A 10,280-nucleotide genomic window follows, 5' to 3' on the forward strand; every position below is an offset into this window, starting at 1 on the left:
GCTGAAGACAAATTATTTTGTTTGCGTTCAAAAGTATAAAAAAAGACCTATTCAACCCAATGTTGACCTATTTGCTGGCGTTACTGCTTTAGTTTTAAGGAGGCTGGGTCTGCGCAGCAAAACGTGAAAGTGATCGCGATCAAAGCGGCCGTGCGGACGCGAAAGTCTGTCTTTTCATTCCTTGCTTGCATCAATTTCCCAGCCCCTCCTGCCTCGGAGCAGCACTACAGGCTACCTTTGGGCTCGTTTTGGTAGGATCCAGGCCTACCATGCCGCAGCCGCCCCTGGTTGGAACGGAAGCGGAAGCTGACTTGTACTAGTAGTCTGTGGCCGACCGGGTGAAGAGACCGGGTTGTGTGCACACGGATCGGGCTGCACCGGGAAAGAAGCAAAGTGCTCCATTTCGTAGGTATTTTTTTCGTAGGTCTGAGGGTGCGGGTGAGATGTGGGTGTGATTTCCCACCACTTTGGAGTGTTCTGCTGCGCTTTTGTTTGAAAGGCGGGAGCCCGCCTTTTTTTAAGATGCGGCGCTGTAATGCAGTGCTTTTTGCATACATGCCAACATCTCAGAAGAGCAAAGTGGGAGATTTTTTTTTAAAAATCGGGAGAATGGGGCCTTGAATCGGGTTACTGTCATGTATGGGCCTTGGAAGTGTGCTGCTGCAGGATCGGACATTTGAAACGCAAAATGCACGTTTTTTTTCGTACCTTTCAGAAGCATGGAGCGCAATTGCAGGCAGAGAGAGGGTGATGCAAGTGTTGTGCACTGGCCTGGCAGGTTGCTGGCAGACCTCCACTGCTGTGCCTCCATTGTCCATCGAGTGACCCTGCAATGTAGCATTAACAGAATAATGAGGGTTCCCCTCTCCTGCGGCCCCCCTCCTTGTAACTCCACCTCTGCGCGACAGCCTCTGACTGCGCCCCCCCCCAGTACTTCACATATCTTTAAAAGACAATTCGCTTGTTAATGGGGCTTTGTTGGTTTTTCACCCCTTCTAGACCTCCTGCATCACCACTCTGACTGTGATTCTGGGCAAAACACTTAATAGCTGAGCATTATGTAGGAAAGTTGCGATGATATGATGAGCTGTTTTAGTTGCCTAGTGAAAACCTAGCTGTTCATGGCTACATTTTATTCATTTGACTACCTTTTTTAATTTGCTGCAGGCCCCATGCGTGCAGTATCACCGAGTAGGTCACTGAGCTTTCATGACACGAAGCAGATGGCTTCAGAGAATTCTTTTCAAAGGTGCTTTCTGGGCTTTTAGCAGGCAGTGGGTTCCCAACATAAAAACTTTGCAAACCATGTCAAGAGCATTAATCTACAAGTAACCTCCCCATTCCACAGCCATTCATCTGTCATGTTATTGTATTTGACCTTATTGGTTAATTGTTTCAGGGGAAAAAGTATGAAAACGTCAACAGGAAAGGAAAAATAGGCAGAGAGAATAATAATAAAAAATACAATTCTCTCTGCCTATTTTCCTTTCCTGGTGACTTTTTCATAGGTTTTCCCTGAGCCAATTAACTAATAAAGTAAAACATATTCATGGCAGAAAACCCTGTCACGTTGAATGAATCACTATTGTGTGTCTGGGCAGCAGAGCTATGCATAAGGTGAAGCCTGAAGCCCAGCAATGATACAGGCATGTCCTCCCTAAACTACATATATTTTATTTCTAGACATATATATTATAGAGCGGAGGCATACAGCCTTTTCCCGTCACCTGCACTATGTTCTTTTCTTCCTTCAAATTTCACCAGAGAATTCCCATAGAAGCCCATGTTGACACCAGAACATGGGCTTCTATTGGAATTCTCTGCGGCATATTATCAAGCCCATTATCGCCGCTTTAGCGGCAGTTTTCTGCCGATAAAGCGGCGATAATTTTAACGCCGGACCTTGATAATATGCCCAAACTACTTTTCACCTCTCTTTATTTCTTGCCCATTTTCTTTTCTATCCTTTTTCACGCTTCCTTTTCCAGATCTCCTTTTTCCCTTCCATGCCGTTTCCACTTTTAATTATCAGCTTCCTTTATCACACTCCAGTTTCTGCTATTACCAGTTCTCTTCACTCTTCTCGTTCCTTCTGTACCCTATCTGTCTTTACCACTGCGATATCTCTTCCTTTATTCCTCTCCCTTTTATCTGTGTTAAGTCGAGCCTATGCAGCGCATGCGCTGCTGCGAGGCATGCAGTATTGGAGGATGGCTTTAAGGTCCTGCCCACTCTCCGCACATATTTTTAATTGGCCTGTGTCAATGTCCTTCATAAATGCTGCCTTAGGCTTGTTAGTCCCTCCTTGATTTCGCCTTGTCTGCATTTGTTACCGTCCATAACAATTGGACCTTTTACTTGTCTCGTTACACGGTCTGCTTTATCTTGGCTGTGAGCACTATTTTGTTTAATGATTTGCCCCTACACCACATCACATCATGCCGTCCGCTTTTATTTTAGCTGCGCAGTCTGCTTCAAGTATAGCAGTCGTGCTTACTTTTTTTGTTTGTACGCTTTTATATTTACAAATGCACGCCGCCTTTATATTTACTAAAAGCGCTCGCTGCAGCGACACGCTTTAACTTTTGGTGAGAGAACCTTTTTTAAAAAGCTTACTGCTGACATTGAATTTAAGTTTTATACAATACTCAGCACCGCGCTTTATGTTTAACATAGCAGCCGCGCAGCTTTCTTTTATGCTGCGAGGCTGAAATAACTCACCTTTTAAAACATTATTTGCTTTATACTATGGAGATACCTTTTACATTTTTGTGCAGTACTGGTATCACCCAGAACCGTTTGCTCATCAAGATTCAGCTGCCCAGCCCTCACCCAGCATTTTAAGGAGGGAAGGGGGTCACATGGTCCCCGCCCCGGGACCCCATTCCCCCAGGCCCTGACCTGTATTTGTTATTTTTACATAGGAGGTGGGACACGCAGCTCCCCTCAAGGGGCTGATTCTTGCCTCCGGGAAACCATTGCCCGGGGCCTGGCTTCTAGACTGGGTGGCCTAGTCCCACCCAAGGCAACCATGGGGATCAACGGGGAGCCTTGGGGTGGCGGTCCCAGGGCTATTTAAGGCTCCAGGAGGGGGTGACATGGCCCCCCTCCTTTCTTCTTTTACTGTCAGTAAGTGGGAGGGTGGGCGGAGGGAAAACAGGGCTGTCTGTTTAGTAGTAATATGTAGCAGTATTCTGTGTTTTTATGGGGGTCCTTAGAGCTTTTGGCCCCAGTGTCACTGCACCTGCTGCACCATTCAAATCAAGCCCCTTTTATCTGCAATGTACCTGCCTTTATAGTAGTAAAATTGTGAGAAGTTGGCCTGATGTATGATGTCACTAGTTATAGTGTACACCTTATATCAGTCCAAATACCCTTATGGTGATTGGTTGTAAAGTCAACCTTATAGACCAGCTATCCTAGTGGTAGCATGGACAAGAGCAGTCTTAGGCTAAACTCTGAATGGCATGTGAAGCCAGCTGTGATACCATATATAATCCCTTGAATACCAAATGAAAGGACACCACAACAGATATATATATAAAATAAAGTGTATTTATTCTAAGCAAACCCTCAGCACTCTTTATGAGATTAGAGGTAAGTACAACACAGTCTTATTTAAGCATACATTAAGTCACACAGGTAAGTAATACAGTTAGGCCCTAGGGGCCACGCAAACCATATACTAAGTAAGTGGTATAAGAACCACTGTCACGGAAATAGAATAGGCCTAGGGAATCGCTGGGGCTACACTATACTACCAAAGGTTAGGAAGTGGGAGGCCCACGGGATTCGTATGCAGAGTGGAAACACTCACGCGTAAAAGTCACTAGCAATAGTACAGTTTAGAAATAGATAGATTTAGGACACTTCCGGAGTAGCTAGGACACAGACCAAAAAAAACCAGAACTTTTCCAGCAAATATGTGTTGCTTAGCTGCAGCAGCTGACCCACGACATAAGACTTAGAATTGTAACGCATTGTACTTCAACACCTGGCCTACGCACATCTTGTGGCACCGGAAATTACGTCACTGCCTGCGTCGGGCACTTGTGTGTACAATGCAACTTGAAGAGGACTGCTTCGAGGTCTCTTTTATCAAACACTATGGCGATTCCCTGCACTCTCTTCTCCTTCTGCCACCTTCGAGAGTTTCAGCTCTGCATAGGAAGATTTAATCGGCAGCAAAAGATCGGCTTGCTGGCACAAGGTAAGAGGGGCAAAACTATCATATTTCTGTAGCAAAGTAAATTTGGGTCTGAAATGTATCCTTTGGAGTTACGTCTGTCCACTTTATGGGATATTTGCAACACATGAGTTTAGTTTTACAGAGAATTAATTGGAACGCGAAAAAAGTGAGGTCGTCAGACGTGGACACCAGTTTACTAGAAATGGTTAAGCACTCCATTTGAGTGCTTGTCTTTACAGATATTTGCCTCGTGAACTTCTCTCACCTCCGCTTTGTCGCCTTTGTACTTCTCCCTGTCCCCTTCCATGTTGCTCTCTGCCTCGTGTGCTCCCCCTGTTGCATTCTCCCGCCTGCTCCACATTAATTTCTCTTTTTCCGGTTTGCTCTCCTCCATGTGCTCCACTTTGTGCTTTCTCGCTCTGTTGTCTGTTTCCCCCACCTGCGACCCAGTGCTGTTGCCTCCTGCGCCAGACTCCGTGTTGCTTCTCCTTCATCAGTTAAAAAAATCCTTTGCGTTTCATTCCCGTTTATACATACTAGCATAGCATTAAAAAGGTGTCTGTGCAGAATAAAAGGATGGTATTGCCTATTATTTCTTTGTTGACAGTGCAATTGCCGGTTTATGCTTATTGAAAGAAACATTCAGCAGTTGTGTTTTTGAAAATCCGCTTTCTTGTTTTTATTTCTTGAAGGTTCCATCGCCTGTTTGAGTTTGTGGAAAGTCACACCGGCTCTCGTGTTTGTTGAAGGCATCATTGCCTGATTACTATTATCGTGTGTGCTTTGGCTCCTTGAGCAGCTCAACCTGTCAGCAGCCTCTGGTCAGATTTCGGCTCCTCTTCGCAGTGGCTGTAATGTAATGAGTGATTTAAGGAGCTTTCTCAGGCTGTGTGATAGGTTATTGATTGTTTTGCATCAATATTTTTTACATAATGATAATGTATTTCTCCTGGAGAACTCGGAACTAACTGAAGTTGAGCTATGGAGGTTACTCATCTCTTGTTTATCTGTCTGATCCTCTTCTAGCTGTATCTTTACTGTTAGAGCATCCCTTTTGTGGCATACTCACACAGTTACCATTGTTAAATCGCTGACGTTTACCTAGCTACATAGTATGCTTCGGTCTGTTTTCATTGTCCTTCCAAGCAGCTGCTATTTCTAGAACCTCATAAGTACGAGCCACTTACTGAACCACACTGCACATTTAACCTAAATGCTTCTGACAGTAAAAACATCCATGCGAGCATATACAGATGTCTATGTCATGGCGGCGAAAATAAATGTGGCCCAATAGAATGTCATGCAGAACTACTGTACTTATAAACAAACACTCATTCACACATTTATTAATACAGTGCAAGGTCAGACTCGAGGTTATTACCAGAACATATATGACATAAAAAAACACTGTAAGTGACGCACAGATTGCATATTTCAGTTGCTTTTCATGTGGAAACAACTTTCATTATGGCTAAGAGGCCTCATGAGCCACTCAATACCTCTTAATCCCACCCCACTCTGCTGCACTATGCCACTCCACTCTCCACTTCGCCACTCCACTCTATTCTGTCCCGCTCCACTCTGCTGCAATTAATGCCATTCCACTCTACAGTGCTCCAATCCACTCTACGCCACTCCATTCTGTGCCACTCTATTATATGTCACTCCACTTTATTCCACACAGTGCACTCTATGCCTCTCCACTCTACAGCACTGTCTGCCGCTCCACCTTTTGCTATGCCACTCTACTCTCTGCAGCTCCACTGTATTCCACACCTCTCTACTCTCCCCCACTCTATGCCATGCTACTCTGCTCTACACCACCACACATAATTCTACTCTTCTCCACTACTCCTCTTTGCCAATCCACTCTATGCCAGTCCACGCTACTGCACTCACCACTCTTTCCAGCTCCACCAAGCGCCACTCTACAGTACTCCACCCTATTCCACTTTACACCACACCACTAGATTTTAGCCATGCTGAACAGCAGCCATGCTGTGGCCACCTCAATATCTCTTTCAGAAGCAAATATTATCTGTAGGCCCTCTGAAAGCTGGGCTCATTTATCTTAAGCCTCTACCGGCACAGAGCTTTCGGCGGCTGCTTCTTAGCAGTGATTTATGGGCGTTCAGAGTTCAAGATGTAAGAGTACAGCTACCTTTGCAATCTCCTTATATATATATATGTGTGTGTGTGTATATATAATTTGTAGTTCAGATACTGAAATGGGATGAGGGGACTACAACTGTAGAATGGAAAGCAGAATCTTGGATTGGATGAGCTACTCTAACCTGAACCTGGTAAGTAGGGTCAGTCAGCACAGAGGCCTGCTGGGTTGTTTGGCAGCATGAGTGAGGTACACCACATGGGGGGTTGGTTATAGAGGAAAACGGCGCTCCAAGACACATCAAACTCCAGTGATACATATACTGTTCAGTACCAGAGGAGCATCAAAGGAGGAAGGAAGAAGATTGGCGCTTGCGGCTAGACTTGCAGTAAACTGGACCGAGACTGAGAGCACAAGAAACCTGTATTAGTACAAGTAGAAGTGAGAAGCTTAGAAGGTGAGAATGACTACTTAAAAGGTGAGTGAGATTGATCATTTAAAACCAGGCCACCTACCCTTCTGCACTTCATTCTCTGACGCTTTGTATTCCACCTCTCCCTTGCATAGCTCATAAGCAGGTTTGCGTTTACCAATGTGATGTCTTTAAAACTTTACTGAATGGTAGCACAGTTAAAAGGCATACATGGAAATTAGTTGGCAGTTTATAATTTGTAGTGAGCCCTGGTTTTGATATTCGAGGAAACCAATGCAGCATTCTCTAAAATATATAGTGGCTCATTTATAGTATATAAGGTGACTTGCTTCATTTTTCACTCTTACCATATTTGTTCTTTTAGACTCTGATAGTATTCCTGTAATACTAATAGTTTATGTTTGAGAAACAGTGATTCCTGAAAAAGGAAACTGGTTAAAGGATAGATTATGACTAATAGATATTTTTGATGCTTATCATCTGATTTTGTTCTCATAATCCATATATATGTAAAATCTCCATCCACAACCACTGCTTTTTATTTTTTTACAGTATATATACATAATGACGTGTAATTCGATGTGTTGTTATGCAGACTGATCTGCAGCACCGGCTGAAGGATTCTAATGGGACCTCCTGAATACCAAATCCCCCAGTTCTGAACAGAGCATTGCACAAGGATCAGCTTGCAACACAAATTCAGGTGAAAGTTATTGTATTGTTTGCATAAAAATAGTAAGCTACATGGTATGTTTGTTTCGAGCCTTAAAACCGCTTGGCATATGTTATCCCCCAAGCAAATCACATTGTAAAAGGATTCCATCCTTGCCATTTTGTTCTCTCTGTCTCTCTCTGTCTCTCTCTGTCTCTCTCCTCTTCCAATCACTTGTTTCCAAAGGAACAAGTCTTTCCAGGTCTCATGAAAAGGACTCAAACCATAAATCTGTGTTAGAAGGAACAACAGTGATAGTAAACTGTGTTACCAGCTTTATATTAGACTATGCCTGGTAGACCGTGTAATATAAGCTGTATGAAGGCTTCTATTTGCCATATGATACCAGTTGCCAGAGCAGTTTCTTTTTTCTAGGCACGCATGATGCAAGGACAGTCCAATATCAAATCTCACTCGGTGCTCATCTTGCAGAAGTCCTATCTTGAGGCTGGGACTGTTTATCCTCTGTATGCACAGGTGGCAATTGCTGGTACTGGAAAAGCATTTTATTGGGTTTTGCTTTTCTACTTCTGTACCTTAGCCCGTCTTTCTTCTTTCCTGCTATGAGCACGATAGTTCAAAGTCCAGCGAAACCGTGTCTAAAAATGCTACCATGTAAAACTATGGCATCATATGGGGCAGAGTAAAGAGTCTCCACTTTCCTCTTCACTTGAAAACAGAACAAAAACAAGCATTGGCATAACCAATAGGTCTCGCCTTTGGGACCTTATAAGTGTTTAGCTATGCAACAGTTGCATAACTAAATACTTATAAGGTCCCAAAAGCGAGACCTATTGGCTATGCAAAGCGGCCGTGAAAGTGATCGTGATCAACGCGGCCGCGAAAGTGAAAGTAATCGCGGTAAAGCGCGGCGCGCGCACATGCACTGTAGCTCTAGGCTGGCCTGGTAGCACTTTTTGGAGCCCTCTCTCAATAAGTCTCGCCAGACCAGCGCATGCGCTGGGTCAGGCGAGACCTAATGAAAGAGCACATTACCATATGGACATTATTAAGTCGCAGTCTACCAGACAGCACCTTTGTCTGGTTTGCTAAAAACATCTTGGACATTCAGAAAGTTGACCTCTGAATCCATTCTGCCCTTTGCTAACCATTGGCTTTGTGGTTTGTAACAGCTCAAGTTTGTCCCACCCGTTGCCCAAACCTTGTTTACTGTATTCTTCCACAAACTCGCTTTCTGTACACAGGCCCTTAAATCTTGTTCTTATAATGTCACATTTGCTGTGTATTCTACTGTACTCTACATCACTGCTCTCTGCACCACTCTAAGATCTTGTACTCTACGAACCTGTTCTCTGGAACTTGACTCTGCATGACTGCACTCTACTCCACTGCACTCCACTCTATGCCACTTCAATCATCGCCACTCTACTCAACTCTGAATCACTCCACTATGCCATTGCGTTTTACGCCACCGCAATATACTCTACACAGCTCGACTCTATGCCACTGCACTCTACACTACTCTACGGCAATGCACTCTACACAACTTTACTCAATCAATGCACTTCATGCCAATCTACTCTGCACCACTGTATTTTACGGCACTCCACTCTGATTTTCTACCCCATTACACTCTGCACCACTTACACTCTACTCTATGCTACTGCACAGCACTCTTCTCAGTGTAATTCTATGACGCTCTAAGCAATTTCCTCTTTGCCACTTTACTCAACTCTTTTCTATGACACTCTACTCCACTCTATACAATACCCTCTACGCCGCTCCTCTCTGCTCTACGTCACTCCACGACACTCTGTCACTCCACTCTATGAAACTCTACTGAGCTCTGACACTGTGCTCAACTCTATGCCCATCCACTCTACGACACTCCACAACACTGAACTCTACTCCACTTCTCTCCGTTACACTTAACTCTTCTCTACGCCACTCCATAACACTCTACTCCACTGCACTTTACGACACTCCATTCCAACCCCCTCTCCTTTACTCTACTAACCTTTAGCCATGCCGAACAACAGCCACCCTGGTGTACAACATTGCTAAAACATATTGGTAAAATCAATAGCTCTTGCATAGGAGAGACCTATTGGCTTTGCCAATGCTTGTGTAGCAACTGCCACATTATGGCCCATCACTCGTCTAGTTCAGAGGGCGATATTTTCTTTTGTTACCTATAATCCTATAAATGACTTAATTGTGCATGTGCTCCTTTTGCACCTATAGTTCACTCATGAACCCAAAATCCCATACTATCATGCTGGCTGTAAATATATTTGTTGATTTTGTTTTTAAGACAGGCCATCTAATAGAAGCAAGTTACTTATCTATGCTTTTTTAAATCAATTTTCAGAGTTTATGAAACCAGCCTACAAGGCCCATCAGCTGGCAATCTCCAAACAGATCTATGAAGAAAAAGCTTGCCATAAAAATGCTATCAGAGGCGAACTACAGAAAATGCTGAACCTGAAAACTTACAGCAATGTTGCTTGTTTTCACTGACTACTTTTATTTTTGCATATCTTTAATATTGTCTTGCATGGTGTCCTGGGTTCCTGTGGGGTGAAGTATGTGTTTTAACTTAATAAAATTAAGTGTCAATACATAATTCGAGTCCATTTTATTTCAAGCAGCATGTCACTAAGTAAAGAAAACATAGTATATTAAACTGTACCTTAAATTCAAAGACCCTATTGGTATTGATGAAGGCCACAAGATGCAAGGCTGCTTTTAAATACATACTATATGACATTTTGCTGGCATCTACTTTTTACACATGTTCATATCACGGTCCACCTTTTACTGTGAAGATGCACAAAATCATATGCCAAAGAATAAGCACTGGTTGATCTGATTA

At 43.6% G+C, this 10,280-nt stretch overlaps 1 long non-coding RNA gene across 1 annotated transcript; it reads left to right on the forward strand.

The window, feature by feature from the left end:
* Positions 1-415: 415 nt before the first annotated feature.
* LOC146862582 (uncharacterized) lies at positions 416-10,031 on the forward strand. Its single transcript, XR_014978154.1, has 2 exons — positions 416-7,435; positions 9,777-10,031. It is a non-coding gene; the product is annotated as an uncharacterized LOC146862582 (long non-coding RNA).
* The last annotated feature ends 249 nt before the right edge of the window (positions 10,032-10,280 follow it).

This window comes from Triturus cristatus, chromosome 2_2 (genome assembly GCF_964204655.1).
Source record: "Triturus cristatus chromosome 2_2, aTriCri1.1, whole genome shotgun sequence".
NCBI classification, from domain to species: Eukaryota; Metazoa; Chordata; class Amphibia; order Caudata; family Salamandridae; genus Triturus; species Triturus cristatus.